Below are 17,132 nucleotides of genomic sequence, written 5' to 3'. Positions count from 1 at the left end.
ACATACAAAAACAGAGACTTGCAAAGATACAGGCAGTGACTGTGTCCTTCACTGCTACCCTTATCACTGTATTTTTCCTCTCCAGAACACAAAGCAGCCATGTCATTGATTTCCTTCCTACAAAATGTTTACATTTTGCCTTCTCTTCTCCTGGAAAAGCCGGTACATCTGCCAGGGCCCATTTTCCTGCCCTCCCCTCTTCTCTCAGACACTAGGTATTAAAGCTAAATCTCTGCTTCCATCATGGCCCACGTCCATGGAGGCTGCCATATACATGTGTGGAGACCTACCAAATATAGTCTGTGATGAAACCTCTTGTCACTCTATGAATCATCTGTTAGGAAAGCAGAGTACTTAAGAAACCACTCAAAAACAACCACGCTGTTAATTCCTGGCACGCATCAACGAAAGGAGTGTCAGAAACCCAAAGACCTTCTGCAGGCCATATCACACGTGACTGTACATGATATTGCTACCCAGCCAACACAGTGGTGATCTGTCCCCTTCATGGCTCTTTCCAGAATACCCTTCCCATGTGCAGTATTTATCTCCCTCCTTAGTTGCCATGCTACTGTTCTTTCCTTTATATTCCCTGGCAAAGAGTCAGTTCTCCTGTGATTTCCTCAGGAAATGGAACAAACTTGAGTAAGTTCTCAAGTCCTCTGCCCACCCCCCCTTCTCCTTCTGTATCCTGCATGTCTGCCTGTTAGATTATAAGTGATTTGTACAGAGGCTTAACTTTGGCTGCTACCTTGTACATTGTCAGCTTTATTGTCATCAGTGATTGCACACTTTACCCAGGCTTCTTGCTTTCTTCTTTTGCCTTTAAAAATGAAAAATCCCTTGAAGCTCTAAAATAAAACTACAAATCCGCAAAGGTTTAACTGTGGTACCTTAAAACAGGTGCTTTATCCACTGTGCTGTTTGCACCACGGGTACTAGCATTTGTGACAACCTAACAGCGATGCTCTGTCCACTGGACAAAGCCTAATTGCTCTCCATGACAGGAAATAAATCCACTGAGATTTTGAAGTTCAAATTTGAACTTCCAACTATCTGTGTTGTACAATGCGTGACGCTATCAGCACAACACAGATGGGTATGCACATCCTTTTTTCTTGCAGCTTGTTATTGTTTCCTAGACAAATGAGACATTGTCACTTTTTATTAATATTCATTTATTTGATCTCTACTGAAAGAGCACTTGTGTGCTCAAAAACAGAAAGCAGGTATTCCACACTACAGCATAACTGCATGAAATTGCTATGACCAGAGGAAAGGCTGGCTTATTCATCAGGGCATTAAACTTGTACTTGGAAGATGTGCTGCAGATTTTCTATAAGAATATAAAAAAAAATCTTATTCATGACATGCATTGAGCACCTCAACAAGAAATAAGTAAAGTTCCTAAGAAAGCTGGAATATCTGGGCTTAAGTGTCCCTTTGCTGAAGTTCCCATATGAAAAACAGAATAGCACTCCCTCATCAGAGAGGTGTCATTAACACAAATACACTGTAAAATGCTGGAATATTAAGCAATGGCAATTCCCACATAAGCACTGCAGTCAGGTGAGCAGGGGATTTCTTTTCACTGAGGACATCGTCTTGTCACTCGTGCACAGCTCCTGGTGGCCTGGGCCCCAGGGAGGATGGATCTCGCAGGAGAAGCCGCAGTGTTCAGAGAAACAAGGCCGAGCGTAGCAGAGAAGGACAGGATGCTTTATCTAGCCCGAGTTCGTTTTCTGCTCAACCATCAGGGTTTTATGGGGAAAACCAGTTGCTGCATCGAAGCAATGCTTTCCTTTAAAGACTCTCCAAATGCTACTAATTTGGGGGCATTTTGGAAGAGCAGTTGGCAAGACTATATTTAGATAGTGCAGGTCCATACTGAAGCTGATCTGGTCTGAGGAAGCATCTAACTGTTAGGCTGACTCATGCCACTCTGGGGCACTGGATGGTCCTTGCAGCAGGGGCCTGACAATCTGGACATCTGGGCTCTGTCCTTCGCCTGCAGCAGAACTGAGATGACCCTGAGAATGTCTCTTAATATTTCTTCCTCCGCATTAACAACTCTACATCATCTCCGGAGATGGTGGGAGGCTGATGGTAACCTCAGGCATGAGTCTGCACAGAGTTTGTGCAGAGCTCAGCCAGGATTCAGCCTGCTGTAAATTTTCACCCTAAGAAATTTGGTTTCAGTAGAGTGGATGGACGTAGCCCACAGGCACTGCCATCATTTCGGAGCAAATGCATGGGCTTGCCTATTGAGGCAAGGGATCATCTTCAGTGTGCTGAGGTGCATGGAGTGTTAAAGGGCTGACATGCAGAGAGCTTGCCCTGCTAATGGATCCGGATTTTTATAGACAGAAGGGATATGCTGTAGTCAGAGTGGTAAATCTGTAATGACAGACGTTCGTTCTATATTTGTGAATGACCTGATTTGGCATGCATGCAGTTCATTCTACTGACAATAATGGAAACATGGTGTGAGACAGAGAAATAAAGCTGTGGTTAAAGCAAACTGTAAATTTATAAGCGTTCAGTTTAAAGTATTTTACCAGCCTTAATTTCTCTCCTTTTTTTTTTTTTTAAAAAAAAGCCTCCATTAAATAGTCTTTGAAAAGCCTTCATCTTTCCTCCTCCCTCACCTCCCTTCTAAGCTCCAGAGATGAGTTCAAGACATCTGTCAAAGCTGTGGTAACGGATTTCTCCTGATTTGTGAGGACCTTGGAATCCCTCATAGCATCCCCTGGCTGCAGCTCTTTGGGAGCTGTGCCTTGTCCATCCCTAGGACGTGGGCACAGGCATCACCCTGAGCTGCAGCATGTTGTCCTCATGTTAATTCACAGCTGAACCAGGGAGAGGGGCCAGAGGGTTTTCTGACAAAAAGAGAGAGTTTGGAGGGGAAATGCTGGAAACCTAGGACACATTAGCAGAGGCTGTAATGCCCTTAAAGAAGAGCCCTCCTTGTTTTCTGCTCTATGTTTTTCCCCCTCTCTCCCTCCCTCCTTCAGGAAAAATTCCTAAACTGCTTGGCTTGGCACCGACTATTCCTTTGGCTTTCCAGTCAGAAAAACTCACTGAGGATGCAGAAATTGCCATACACAATGCTTTGGAGAACTGCATGCATGCAGTCCGGCCTTAAAATATGTGAAATCCGGTGCATAGCTTTCAATCCTGCATTATCAGAGCATTTGGCCACTTAAAAGCCTTCCAGACCCTTTCCCTCCTCTATTACCCCCCAAAATAAAACAAATCCTATGCATTCGCTCTCAACTTTCGGCATGTGCGACTGTAATTGTGCCTTGGATGCTGGCGGAGGGCCCGGTCCATCAGCCTCACCCGGGATGGGGAAGGAGCAGGGGAAAGATGCCTGGCGGATCCGCTTGGCCAGGAGGGGATGTGGGGGCTGTGGGGCCGGAGGCCGGCGCTGCCGGCGAGTGGGAGGGCAGGATGCTCCTCACCCACCCTGGGACGAGAGGGAGCAGAGAGGGAGAGCACACGGGAATCTGCCTTCCCGACCGCTTCCTTCTGGGGGAACTGCGTGAGGCCGGCGGGTCTAACCAGAAGCAATTAGGTAAATTAAGGGGCCAGCTACAAGTGAACTAATTACACTGGCGCGTTGTATTCTAGCAGTTTATAGCGCTTTTACCCGTGTTAGTGCAGATGGGTCCTCCCGCAGTAAATGAAGACACTCTGCTTCAGTCATGCTGCTGAATCAAAAACAGCGTAGGGCTGCCTTTGCAAGCAAGACAAACCTACTCAGGACCTGTCCTTTTCTACGTGTGCTGCCTAGCACAGCTATTTACATTAGCTAAAACAAATAGCAGCGTGGACTCTAGGAATCTCCAGGCAGCACAACTCTTTGAAGTTGTACAGTGTCTAGCAGAACAGTTACCTACCCTGCTTATGACTTCTAGGAACAGAAGTGATAGAAAAATACCTGTCATTCTGGAAGAACCTGCCCTAGAAAGTCAAGCCATAGAGCTTAATTGCTTCAAATAATTTAAACTTGAAGTAAGCAAAATTCTGGGAAATTCTATCAGCAACAGCAGGCATATACTCATGGGGGTGGCATCTTCCTCTAGTTCTCAAGATGCTCAGTTTCAATAGATAAACCTTGTGGGAGCCTTATGCTGTGATCAGCAGAGAAATAATTAGCAACCCTTATCATTAAGCTTCAGTACCTGCACCACATGAGTCCTGAAGATCCTTGTCACTGAGCTGCTGCTGCCTGAAGCTGCCTCCTGTATTGGCTTGCCTGGTGGGTACAGATTCCCCCTCAGATTATCCTCAAAAACTGGGTGGAAGGATGTGCATATAGTCCAACACTACAGTTAACAAGGACATGTTAAGGTTGTTGCAGTCACTAAAAGAGCAATAGCAGGAAAGGCACTGGGATCGTGCTCAAGCCTCCAAAGTTGGACTCTCTGTCAAAACATTCAGCTAAACACAACCTTTTCATGCCCCCAGTAACAGGATGAGGGCTTAACTCCACCGCACAATGATATTATTGATGTATATGTCGGTCGTCATCACTGGTTTCATTCCCCCTTATTTTACTTTGCACCAGCCTCTGGGTGCAGGCAAGAACACTGTTATGCTAGCCTCAGAAAAAAAAAATGTGGTTCCTGGCCACATAAGGGACTATCATCTTGCCTGCATGAGGGCGGGCAAGCAGGGGAAGAGATGGCTCAGAGACTGTGTGGCCTCCATCCTTGGAGGTTTTCACAACCCAACTGGATAAAGCCTTGAGGAATCTGGTCTGATCCCATAACCATCCTTGCTTTGAGCATATTAGACTAGAGACCTGCTGAAGTACCTTCTTCCCGGAATTATCCTATGAGCTTTCTTTTTTTTTTCTTTTTTTTTTTTCATAATAAAAACAACCGTGCTCTACCTATCTATAGTCAAATACTTGCCTGTCAAGTAACTTGCTGATGCCATTTTCTCCCCTACAGGGCTTTCTGAAGGAAATGTTATGTGCATGAAGGTAGGTAGTCTTGTTTTCTTTTCAGCTGCATCTTAGTGACCAGGGCAGATCAACATTAATTGTGAATCTTTGTTAGGAATAATATTTGTTAGTGTTTTTGGCACTTTTTCCTTAAGCTCAGTAAATTATTACTCACTGTTCAGTCATGCCGCCTGAGTGATGGAGTACAGCAGAGGATTTTGTGTGTGTGTGTGAGCAGCCTTTTCGTTTTACCTGATGACGTTATTTTCTTTCCCCACACATACCTACCTCCTCCACTCTTCACCCTCCCTCCTCCTCGCTTTCTCCTCTCCACCAAAGGCCCTCAGTGATGGTTTGAGAGCTGTTGGCAGCCTGTTCCTTTTTTAAACCAAGGACTTTAATCACAGCACGATGCCATCATGTGAGCAAATATGATATTGATGGTGTTTGCTAGTATATTGTTTTTCAAATGAAAATGTTAAAAATAAATCACTCAGGGCATTTTTGCGTATTAATGCTCCATAGTCTGAATATGTGCTAACACTTTTTGCATTTGGAATGCTTAATTGATAAAAATTATACTGATAAAGATCTATAATTAACTGATAAACATTAAAACATTTACTGATAAAGATTTATAATGGTCCTGAGGAAAATGATAAGAGTTTTCCTTCTCTCCTACACTCTTTTAATAAGTGATAAAAGAATAAAAGAGGAATATGGCATTTAGTGCTGTGTAAATGTAACATGCTTTATAATGCCCATCACTGAAATAAGGGAATAAAACTCCACAATCTCTTTTTTTCTCTCTCTCTCTCTGGTTTTTTTTTTTTTTTTTGGAGAGGGAGAGAGAGAAAAAAGTTAATTTCAGCTTAATTGTAATATTCTGGTTTCTGGGAACCATCTGGGGCCAAACATTGCCATAATCATGGATCAAAGCAGAAAGCTAGCTTTTCCTTCTGTACTCTTCATCTAGAACTTGCCAGAAACAACACCTTGCATAACAAAAGATCAGAGATTAAAGGCTGGGTGTATGCCTTCATGAGACTAAAATTGTGCTCACATATGAGGAAATCCTTCAAAGGCCCTCTAAAGACTGTGTGTGACATGAACAACAGTAATTCTGTAGACAGAGCAGAGCAATTAAATGGATTTTTCTATCAAATCAAGAGTAGAATTAGGGCCAAATCCACCCACCAGAGGAAATTCAGTTGAACCATCTCCAATGACACTGAGTTTGCATTTAATCTGTCCCATCCTGGATCCTGTCACTGGACCTTTCTTCCTCTCTGTTAAGGAGGCTTCTTCCTTCAACATTGGACCTAGTTTGTTCATTTCTGTCTCATCTTTCATGTTTCATTAAAGAAAATGGTGCTTGTGCTTCTGAGTTCTGATACAAGAGGTTTGAACCAACTGCACTGCCAATGGAAGCTCAACACAATCATCCAGGACTCGGATATTTTTTGAAAAGATATGTTCCCCACACAGAGTCTGTATCTCATAAGGAAATGGGACTGTATTGTTAGGGGAGAACCAATATGGTTTTAACATCCCGCCACATGCTACTGCCAATTTTTTTTTTCCACCCAGGAGGTGAGAACAGGCATCAACCATGTCCAGCTCTTCACGTGCTGACAGCCGTCATCATACTCATCTCTTCCGCAACACAGCCCTGCCAAGGAATCGTGTTGAAGGGCAGCGACATCCAGGCAAACTCGGCAGACGTTCCCCGATCCGCCTCTGTCCTGGCTCCCGGTGTGCCGGGAAGCTCCCGAGTGCTTGCATGCTTCAGGGGTCGGTGCGCTGACGCTGGACGTTTCGTTTGGCAACCCTTTCCCGGGAAGTCACGCTGCCTGCCTGCCTCGCAGCAGGACCGCACGATGCCTGGTGGGTCTGTTTTCGCAATGTGAAGTGATACATGGTCCACTGGTCTCTCTGAATGCAAATTCCCCGGAAAGGAGGCCTAAGAAAACGGTCATTCCTACACAAGCAGAGTAAATATAAGTGCGATAAAATCAAATGATTGTATCAAGACCGGTCAAAGCTGTGAAAATAAGATGTGGATTTCTTTTACCCCAGAATTTTGACTACTGCTGACAACCAGAACTTAAACTCATTTTAGTTTCTTTTTTCTTTTTCTTAATAAATGCAAAGGCTCTTTTGTCTTGAAAAATGATTATGGGATGGCTAATTTCACCAAGAAACATTTCTTTAAATATACTGGTAAATGACGATTTTTTTTTTTTTTTTCAGAAATCATGTCCAAGGCAGGCAGGTACATTATCTTTGATATTCTCTACTTGGGCTTCAAAACTGCGCCCTATTTGAGTATGTTCAAGTTTAGCTTTCCGTGGCTCCACAGGCTACAGTAACTTCAGTTGGAGAAATAGCTTTAGGAAATGTTGATTAAAAAAAAAAAGATCAGTCATACTGCTCTGCTAATTACATTGGCCATATTAATGGCACAGACTGCTCATTTTCAGGCTCTGTTGGAAAGATTACCCAGAGAGGTGTTATTCTCTCAGTACAAGTGTCAGATGTCACCCTGTGGGATATTAAAACCAAGTCAAGACTGTGTTGAAAAATATTTTTTTTCTGTACAGTAACGCATACAGCACTAGATCACATTAAAAAGAAATCCCTTTGCTGAAGAAATGTTAATGTGGGCTGCCAAATGGGAGAGATTTTCCATAGTTCACTGTTAATGTAAGATCTCAGCTCTTGTGGAACAGGCTGTCTTCTAATGAACAGCTCTTTAATGAGAGCAGAGAATCAGTGTTTCATATCTATACAGATGACAGCAAAGTTTGGAAGGTGTTGTTTCTATTTTTCTTTCTTTTCCCTTTTAATATAAGCACTAATTGGCCTTAAATAAAACTAGGTAGAACACAATAGATTTATGATATTTTTGTGCAACAAAGCCAGATCTCAGGCGTTCAGAGAAACAGGCTTCCCTTTTATGAGGTAATTATGATTTAGTGTTTACTGTCTCCCTGTTGAGTCTGTGGGTTGCCTTTAAAGTGGCTCTGGGATGAATGTCAAAAAGGAATTTACAGGCAAACCTTTTCAACATGTAAAATGCAGGAGACATTTATTATTTTTCTAAGTAATATTTCTTCCATGCTTCTACATTGCTTTTTTTCTGAAACACCTATAAATTGTCCCCAGCGGACAGGTTGCTGCATCATCAGAAAATGATTATTTTGGAAGAGTTTGGGAAGGTTTCTCAGAATTTAAATATTTCACGTAATAGCAGCAACAGTCCTCTTCCAGGCTTTATTTTCATCTTGCACTTAGAAATCAGCTGCAGTTGATTTAAGAGGATCTGAATTAAGAATGGAAAATGAGATCTTCATACAGGCTTGTTGCTCATCTTGTTTTGAGAGAAGACCTGTTGGGATATGATTGGAGGTTACAAGGACTGACATGTCACGACATAGCTCACAAGTTCTCCAGCCTCAGCTCAGGGCCTTGCAATTCTGCAGAGCAAGGTGACTGTGTTTTTTTCTGAGGAGAAGTGAGCTCCAAGCTTCAAAACACATCACAGTTTACATACTGAGGGGTAATGCTGCAGGCAATCATTCACAAAAAAACAAGGGTGGAACCAAAACTGGTCTAGTGTTCCCTGGCTTTCAAGTAAAAACATATGGATAATTTCCAGCTTTACAAAAGATTGGTTAGTGAACTGCTTTAGTCATGAAGCATAAGAGCATTGTCATGTGAATAACCTGGCATTCAAAGCCTGGCAGATGTTGGGTAACACAGCCATCGAGCTCACCCAGGGGATTTGCATCCCAACATTCAAGTTGTGCTTTTGCCACTAACCACCATCTCAGCTGTGCAACCACTAACCCAAGGAGTTATTGCTAATTCTCAAATGTTTTATTTACGACAAACATTGATGCAATTACTTGAAGAGAGGGACAAGCCAGACAAATATTGGTTGAGTGAGTTTTGGAAGAGTTTCAACATCCGATATGTCTTGGAAAACATTCTTGCTGCATGGGACTTGGTAACTAGCAATACAATTAATGGCATTTGGAAGGCAGCATGAAAAGAGTGCACTCACAGCTCCAGAGGGTCTGAGAGAAAAGATGGCAATGTAGCTTGACGGTAAGCCCTGGGTGAAGAAGATGGCTTTGATGAAACAGAAGAGAAATATTTGTGAATTTAGATAATCACATGATGAGTTACAGGAAGGTGAGCCTGTTGAAGAAGCACAAAGGCAGGAAGAGGACAGAAAGCAACGAGAATGTGGATTGGCAAGAACTGACAGTTAAAGGTCTTCCTAAAGAAGACGTGTAGCTAATTCATTTGTGTCCGAAATAGATCTGAACATGGATCAAAGCTTGAAAGTAAAGAGAAAGATTACCAAGGCTGCCGTAGTTCATGAAGAAATTTACAAAAAAAAAGCAAAGTTGTTAATTCTAATATGATTTTTTAAGAGCCCACGGACCTCTGGTGTTGCTTTTCTGTTTCAAGTGGAACTCAACATGTTACACCTTGACCTCCTTTGCCTCCCCTGTTCCTATACCATCTGTGCCTGATGATGGCCCAGATGATCCTTCATTGCCATTCCTCACCACCTCCTATTAGAGTCAATAGCTTGGTTGCCATCTGTCAGCAACTTGCCCATAATTTTTTCAGGTACTTTATTTCTATCTTATGTTTATTTTTATGCACTATCACCATGTTATAACTAACATGATAGAATTTATTTAAATATATTTTTATTTATGTAAGTATTTACAGGAGCAATAGGGAGTTTGGTGAAGGGGGCTGAAACACATGCTTTTTTTTCTGTTGAAACCATAGCCTGCAAATGCTGATTTTGCTACTGTGGAATTCTCTTAAGAACATGTGTGCCAATATCAGAGAGGGATCACTGTGGGCTAATCCCAAGTTTCTGGAAATGTTGTCAATATGGGAGAAAAAGGATCTCTATCCTCTCTCTGTCACCTTCCATATTTTGGAAGGGAGAGAGAAGTACCTGTAGTCTACAGTAGCTGCTTATTCTAAATAAGTCATCTTTTATTTGTTTTTTAAGATGTATTCTGTAGAAGTGGTTGTGGTGTATAAAGCAGTTCTGGAAATGTGTATGTAGCACGTCAGGTTCTTTACTTCTGAACAGACCAAAAATACCTACTCTTGGAGATTGCTCTTTTGTGCATTAATGCACTTTAGGTGTATTTCTGGTCACTAAAATACAGGGTAAGGCAAAAATTTGAAAGTAGAAGCTATTAAAGGGTTCATTTGTAAACAAAAAGCAAAGCTATACTGTAGAAAGCTAATAATGCAGCTATTGTAGACCCTCAGATTTCTATAGAATTCGGAAAAAATCAGCGTGACATTTATAGATACTTCTGTGTGCATTTGTGTACAGCTGATAATGCAACTAATGTTCAGGGGCAGCAGTAAATTTAATCTATGATGTGTAAGACTTGAAATGACTTATTTTAACATATTTTGAAAAAACAGTAACTCAAACTGACATGCAAACTATACAAAAAAAATCAAAGTGCAGCAAGAAATGTCTAATTTAAATTGTATTCTTTGTTGATTACACCAAAATACTATATTTCACCTGATATTTTTTCCATTTTTTTTTCTAAAATGCACCAACCATTTGTCAAAAATACCAAAACTGTATTGAGAAAAAGGACTGTCTTAGAGGCTGTTTCACTAATGGCCACACATCTAGTTGGAAAATGGACATCTCATGAGGCTGGCCAAAGAACTGGCAGCTAAGGGACAGATTAAGGAGGCAGGAGAAGTAGATGGGAGGTCACAGAGCAAAACACAGGAGTGAGTCACAGGAGAGATCTGGGAACCAGGGGGACTGTCCTGAGTTATGTAGAAGGGGATAAGTGAACCTGATGGCGAATAAAAATAGCATACCCTTGGCCTCCTGTGCAAAGGACCGTTTCAGCTACAGCAAGCTTAAAGTTTCACAGTATTACTTTAGAAGAACCTCAAAAATAATTGGGAGTATTTGAAGCAGAAAAAGATTAGCTGGCAAACTGTTTTATTCAAAAACAAAGTTTAATATTGTACTACTTAAACAAAAAAGGAAAGACTTTTATTAGAGGCCGAGCTGAAGAACCAATATATACAGTTTTCAGTGCCTACACGGTCAACTAAATCTGAATAAATGAAAGCTCCAGAAGCAATGTGGCAGGCTGCCACTTTAACAATGTCTAGAAAAAGGCAGGATCCTTTGTAGAAAACCTTCCAACTGAGAACAAATATCAGAATGGTTCAAACACAGCACTGCATTAAGACAACATATTTTGTAAGACCAGGACAGAAGGGACAAAGTAAGTGTCCCTACATAACTGAATCCAAGCAATGTCATTCCTAGCGAAACAAGTGTTATTGGTTTTCCAATAACACTTTAGGAAGACAAGACCTTGAGACTAATTACTTCTGATGGTTTTATTCCCCAAGCAAGCAGGGAATTATGAAAAGAAAGAAGCAGTGGACTGAATTTTAGCTTTTTGTTCTTTTTGTTTATTCTTTTTCTTTGGTAAACCAGAATCTGAAAAACAAAACACAGGACAGGAAATCTTTGGTGCCTGTGTGCACCAAAATGCCCTGACACAGCATTTGGTGCTTGTAAGAACAGCAAAGGGCAGAGTCTGAGTTTGCTTCTCTGGGGTAATTTGAACCCACCACGTGTCCTTTTCAGAGAAGCGCTGTGATCCAGCCCTGCGCTGATCTTAAGGGTAAGGAGTTATCCCCTTTGGTGCATGACCGCCTGCTGCCCCATGCCCATGCGTGTTGCCCGAGGGGCCAGAGGAGCTTTCCCTTCCCCTGCACAGCCTGGCATCAGTGGGTCACCCCACGCTGCTCTCGGTCACATAGCGAGTCCCTGGGAGGAAGCAGGCACTTCCTGACAGTCTTCCCAGGAATTGGGATGTGGGAAGTGCCTTGCAGGAAGAGCAAGATGTTTGCCCCCGTGGGGATGCTCTGGGACAGGAGAGCTGCTGAGCAGGTTGGCCAGGGAGGCAGGAGAAGAGTCTGTGCAGCCCGTAAGCCCCGGCCAGGATTCCCATGCAGTCGCAAATTCTGATTTTTTCTGCGCTTTTAGGAGGAGGATTGAAAACACGAGGGAGCATCTCACAAACAAAGATGAGGAAGGATGATTCATCGCTCCATGTACGTGATCTCTGCACAACATTTGGAATTAGAGCCTGGTCCAGATTGACAGGTCTGCACCAAAGCAGGAAGTTTTTATATTCCTAGACATAAAAATAAGCAGAGCCGTAACCATTAGGCCATATTTCATTAAAACCAGGATTTGTGCATCAGTTCAGCCAAAACGAATAGGCAAATAAAGTTCCCTCTGATCCAGTAATAGGAATTCTACTAGAGATGCACTTTATTGCCTTTATTTATGCAATAAATACGTTCTCTTCAAGAACTGTGTCAATTATTTGGAGTAGTCTGCCAGGCAGAGCGTAAAAAGGCAACTGTGCCAATTACGCTGTGCTACTTTTAAAGATATTTTGCTGCAAAAGTTCGCAAAACATTTTTTGTGTCTGACTCCAGGACTATCTAAATTATGTTTGGTTTCTTTTAGTTATTAATTTTCCATCAGGAATAATTAACTTCATAATCTTCCCAAGCCTGTGTGCATTTATGTGTGCATGTCTTTCTTCCTCCCATGCCAACATCCCTGATACATAGATAATTTATGAAAACAGAGTAGATGCTTTTTAATAATTAAGTAATAGATAATAGGAGGGGACCTTTTCCAACAATGCAGAGTGGCTTTGAAACAGAACACAACAACCCTGAAAAGTTAGTGGCTGATAAATTGCATTTAGAAAAAGTAAAACCTGAAGAAAGCTGCTACCCTTACACCATATCATTAAGTAAATTAAAACACTGAAAGGTTCTTTTTATTTTGCAACGCATGCACTTCACTGCAGGAACATGTGAGCAGTAGTCATATGGCAAAAAGCCAGCTGCTTGCCCCAAACTAAATCACGTAGCATCAACATGGCCTATTCTCTCTAAATTACAGGGCAAACAATAACGCAGGTAAAATTAGCCCCAGCTGTAATTATACAGCGCAAGTGTGTAGGGGATGTAGAATGATAAACGGCAAATACAGACTGCATTGTGTCATATCATGTAATCTCTCCTGCTGCCGAGCTGAAAAAACAAAGGGAGAGTTGTGCCTTGTTTGTCTAACATGCTCTATATCACAAATTGGAAATCCTTCCTAATTAAGATATTGTTAAATTTCCTTTGTTAACAAATTTTAACAATGTTAATTAGTGATCATTGATGACATTTTAACAATGTTAATTAGTGATCATTGTTCATCTAACAAACAATTAGGGTGATTTGCGCTGCAGTTTGCAGACGCAGAAGTGCATCCCAGAGCCTTCCTGTCTTTTTACCCCCAGGCTTCCTGAGCTAAGGGAGGGCATCTGGGAATGCTAATGCAATATGTAGCCACTCATTTAGCAGAAGCATTGCAGCAAAATCATGTCTGGCTTATGAACATTTAATAGTTCAAAACAGCTGTAACTTCACAAGGGTGTTCTCATTATTCGAGTGCGCAATGAGGTCACTTGGGCAATTTTGTCTGTAAATATAATATAATACAACATAACACAATACAGTGTGCACATGGTCATACACTTATTCATTTCCCGCTATTTCATGCATTTTTATCTAGGGGTGTGGATGCTAGTGGTTCTCAGAGGCCTAAGGTGATGGGGACGGTCACATTTTTTCTACAGTGGTGTCCTCTATCTCCAGCAGCATCCTGGCTGATGGGCTGCTAAAAGGAGTAGCAGCAGCCACACATGCTGTGGCACATCCCCGTTGCTGCTGTCACTGTAAAAACTGGGACAAAAAGCATCACAAAAACAACCACTATGATCTTTTACAACACCAGTCTCAGAATTGCAACATCCTATGTGTTTGCAAGCAGAAAAAACTTCCCTGAGAAAGAGGCATGTTGGAATCAAGACTTAGGAAAGGGCTTGAGAAATCAGCTTGTCAGTTAGACCACAGGAGCGTAGAAACCAGACTGTGTTTCCTGGCTGAGACAAGGAAAGGGCTACGGGTGCTGACAGTTGTCGGGCATGATGCACGCTTCCGCTCCACTGTGGTCAAAGCACTGTCTCGAGAAAGAGCCAAAAGACTCACCTCCTACCCAACAATTTTAGGAGAAGTTGGATCAGAACCTATTTACTTATTTATCTATTTATTTATGTGTATGAATGCTTGCACTAAGGAAAACAAAGAGGCTGAAATTTGAGCGGTGGTACAATGTTGCTGGAGGATCTTTGTACAGCTGTGCTATTGCCGGTGGCAGCAACAGCAACTGGCTGTGTTTGCAGGATGATAAAATATCAACATATGATGTACATCATTGCATCCGTGGCCCACCCGAAGTTATGCGATGTGTAAGCTCCCTAACACCAATTTTGCTGCTATGAGGTGTTACCATGCTTGCCATGGAGGTTAGGAAGCAGATTAAGTGATCATTCTCTATAAGCCTTACCGGGACAAACAAGAGCAACCCCACTGCATTACAGTTCCTGCTCTACTTCTCTATTTGCCTATGGTGTAAATATCCACCTATTCTTTTGTTCATGCACATGTTTTTCCCAATATTATTGTCTATGACATCAACACTGAAGTGTTTACACGTTGGTGTATGTAGAAGTGTTTCTGCAGCAAATGATGGCTGTAACGTGAATGCCAATATCTAAATAGCAACTTTCAAATGCTAACTGTGGATTTGGAAAATCATTGCTTATGCAAGTCTGACATAACATATGTTTTTTGTGTTTCCCAGGTTAGTGGATAGCATTGATATGATTAGATTATAAGGGCGAGCCATTAATCCCTCCTTTTCCTGATTATTATTGACAAAATTGGAGTGTAAACTAACACTAACCTGCTTAGCTCCAGCTAAAATCTCATGAATATAAATGTATCAGTCCATCCATCAAATTTACATTTCAAAATGCCCTTCATTCAAGGACTTCAGGATGCAAGAGACAATCAATATAAAAATAAAATAGTCTTACCTCGGTAAGAAAAATTCATCTTAGAAATTTCATGATTTTTTGGGTGACATTTTTTACGCTGGAGATGAGTGGGATATGCCTGAGCTGTGTCTTTCAGGTAGCCACTTGGTCTGGTTATTTTTATGTAAATCTAAATGCTCATGGAAGCCAAGTATCATTCATACCCGTTGCAATAAGGCTCTGAACCCGTTTCTGTTGCAGACCAGCTCTCTTTTGACTCCTCGTTCCCTGGGAATGGCTGTAGGTCTGTCTTGAGTGAAGACTTCCAATGTTTTGATACATGCTATAGCGCCCTTTGATAGACCTACTTGTTAGAGCAGTAGTATCCAACTTCAAACATCCACATTTTATGAGATGGGAGAGGAGTTTGATAAACAGTTGCTTACATTTCTGTGTGCCTTTTTGTCACAGGGCAAGGAAACTCTGTGGTGGTTTGCAGCGTGGATTGTGGTTGTCAGACATAGATGTGGAAGGCAAAACATATTTTGACTTCTCTGGTGACAGATGGAAATGGTAAACTGATTTTTACCTTTAAAAATTACCATTCCGTCTCTGTCTGTGAAATTAGATGGATTTGTTCTGTTGCTATGACTTTGTTGTGTTCTAGATTCCAAGCAGCTGTGATTTCTTTATCCAAAATAGAGGTAGTTATCCCAAAGGGAAAGTGAAAGTGTTTTATTAAGATAATGGTAGCACTATGTTAACTATAGAGGAGTGTGCTGCAATTAGAGATCCATTTGCACTTGGTAATTTTCTATTAGCACCTGTAAGCCATAGTAAGAAATCGAATTTCCAGCACCCTGTAATATTTACAAATTCTTTGAGTCTTCACACTCCACTACTAAAGGCAATTGTTTCTGGCATCATTATGAAACTGTGAAGCACTGTTTTCTGAGTAGGATATTCCCAAGAGTCACAGCAGAAACATGGGGCATCTCAGCAGCAGAGAAAGGGTAAACAATTCCCTTTGCATTCAGACTAATTGACTTTCTATCTACTGGTCAGAACTCATCAGCAAGCACTACCTACACTGTGCCTCTATGACCACTGTCTTGTATTGTATATACTATTAAACAAGGCTTCATTTATGATCTGTAAAGGTAACCATAAAAAGTAGTTAGGAAAGGACGATAAAAGGTTTCTCAGTGCTCGGTCTGCTCTTTTTCTACCTCAAATATTGCACATTCGCGACCTCCTGAAGAGTCTAATAGATTTATTAGACTCTCTTGAAACTACCCTGAGGTTCAGAGATTCTCAAATCTGGAGGATTTGAAGAGGAAAATGAGGGAACAGCCCTCTTCGCCCGGTATGTCTGCCCTCCTTAACTATTTTCATAAAAGAATGGCAGCTGTGCAGATATGCAGTTTTCTAGGTTATGCTCAGGGCCTAACACACAGCTGCAAATGGACTCACTAAAGATCCTTGGGCTTCATCTTTAAATTTTGACATTGATCCATCCCTCGCCTTGGTCTTTCAAACTGGTGCATGCTGCATCCTGCTGAGGAGGGACTCTTGCTTTCTGAGAGGCACCCAGGGGCCTTGCAGAGGTTTTGCCAGGTTTCTGTGTGATACAGGCTTGAAACATGATCTTCATGCAATGGGCAACAGAGGAAACTATCATTTTCACCTCTTTCCACAATTGCACTTTTTTGGCCACACTTTGCTGCTAGCAGAAGTTAATTTCACCACCACCACCTATCTAAAATGAAAGAACATCTGTTACGTACCCAGAAGAAGTCTGTTACATACTCTGTACTGCAAATTAGGGATTTGCAGAGTGATGATGTTAAAGGGCTGGTGACATTGGCCAGCCTGCTCTACTAAAATACCACCAGTTGCAACTAGACTGGCAAGATAGCTGACTGGATTAACTGAATCTTCCCTTGACATTTGCAGCTCCACTATGCATGGCTGTCATGCAATTTCATGCAAAACCTTCATAATGGCCAGCTTAACTGAGATTAGTTGTTTCCATTAAAAAACAACAAGTTATTCAGAGAATGTGTTTAAAAGAAGAAGAAAAAGCAAGTGTGCTGGCACAAGTAACTTGCACATTGCAGCATTTTGTGATAATGCTTATATTCTTGGTCTTTGCTCAGTTGGAGCATAAATATAGAAAA

This window comes from Tinamus guttatus, unplaced genomic scaffold (genome assembly GCF_059628265.1).
Source record: "Tinamus guttatus ecotype Peru unplaced genomic scaffold, ASM5962826v1 Tinamus_guttatus_pri_ptg000131l, whole genome shotgun sequence".
Taxonomy (NCBI): Eukaryota; Metazoa; Chordata; class Aves; order Tinamiformes; family Tinamidae; genus Tinamus; species Tinamus guttatus.
Note: the sequence above shows the minus strand (reverse complement) of the source record.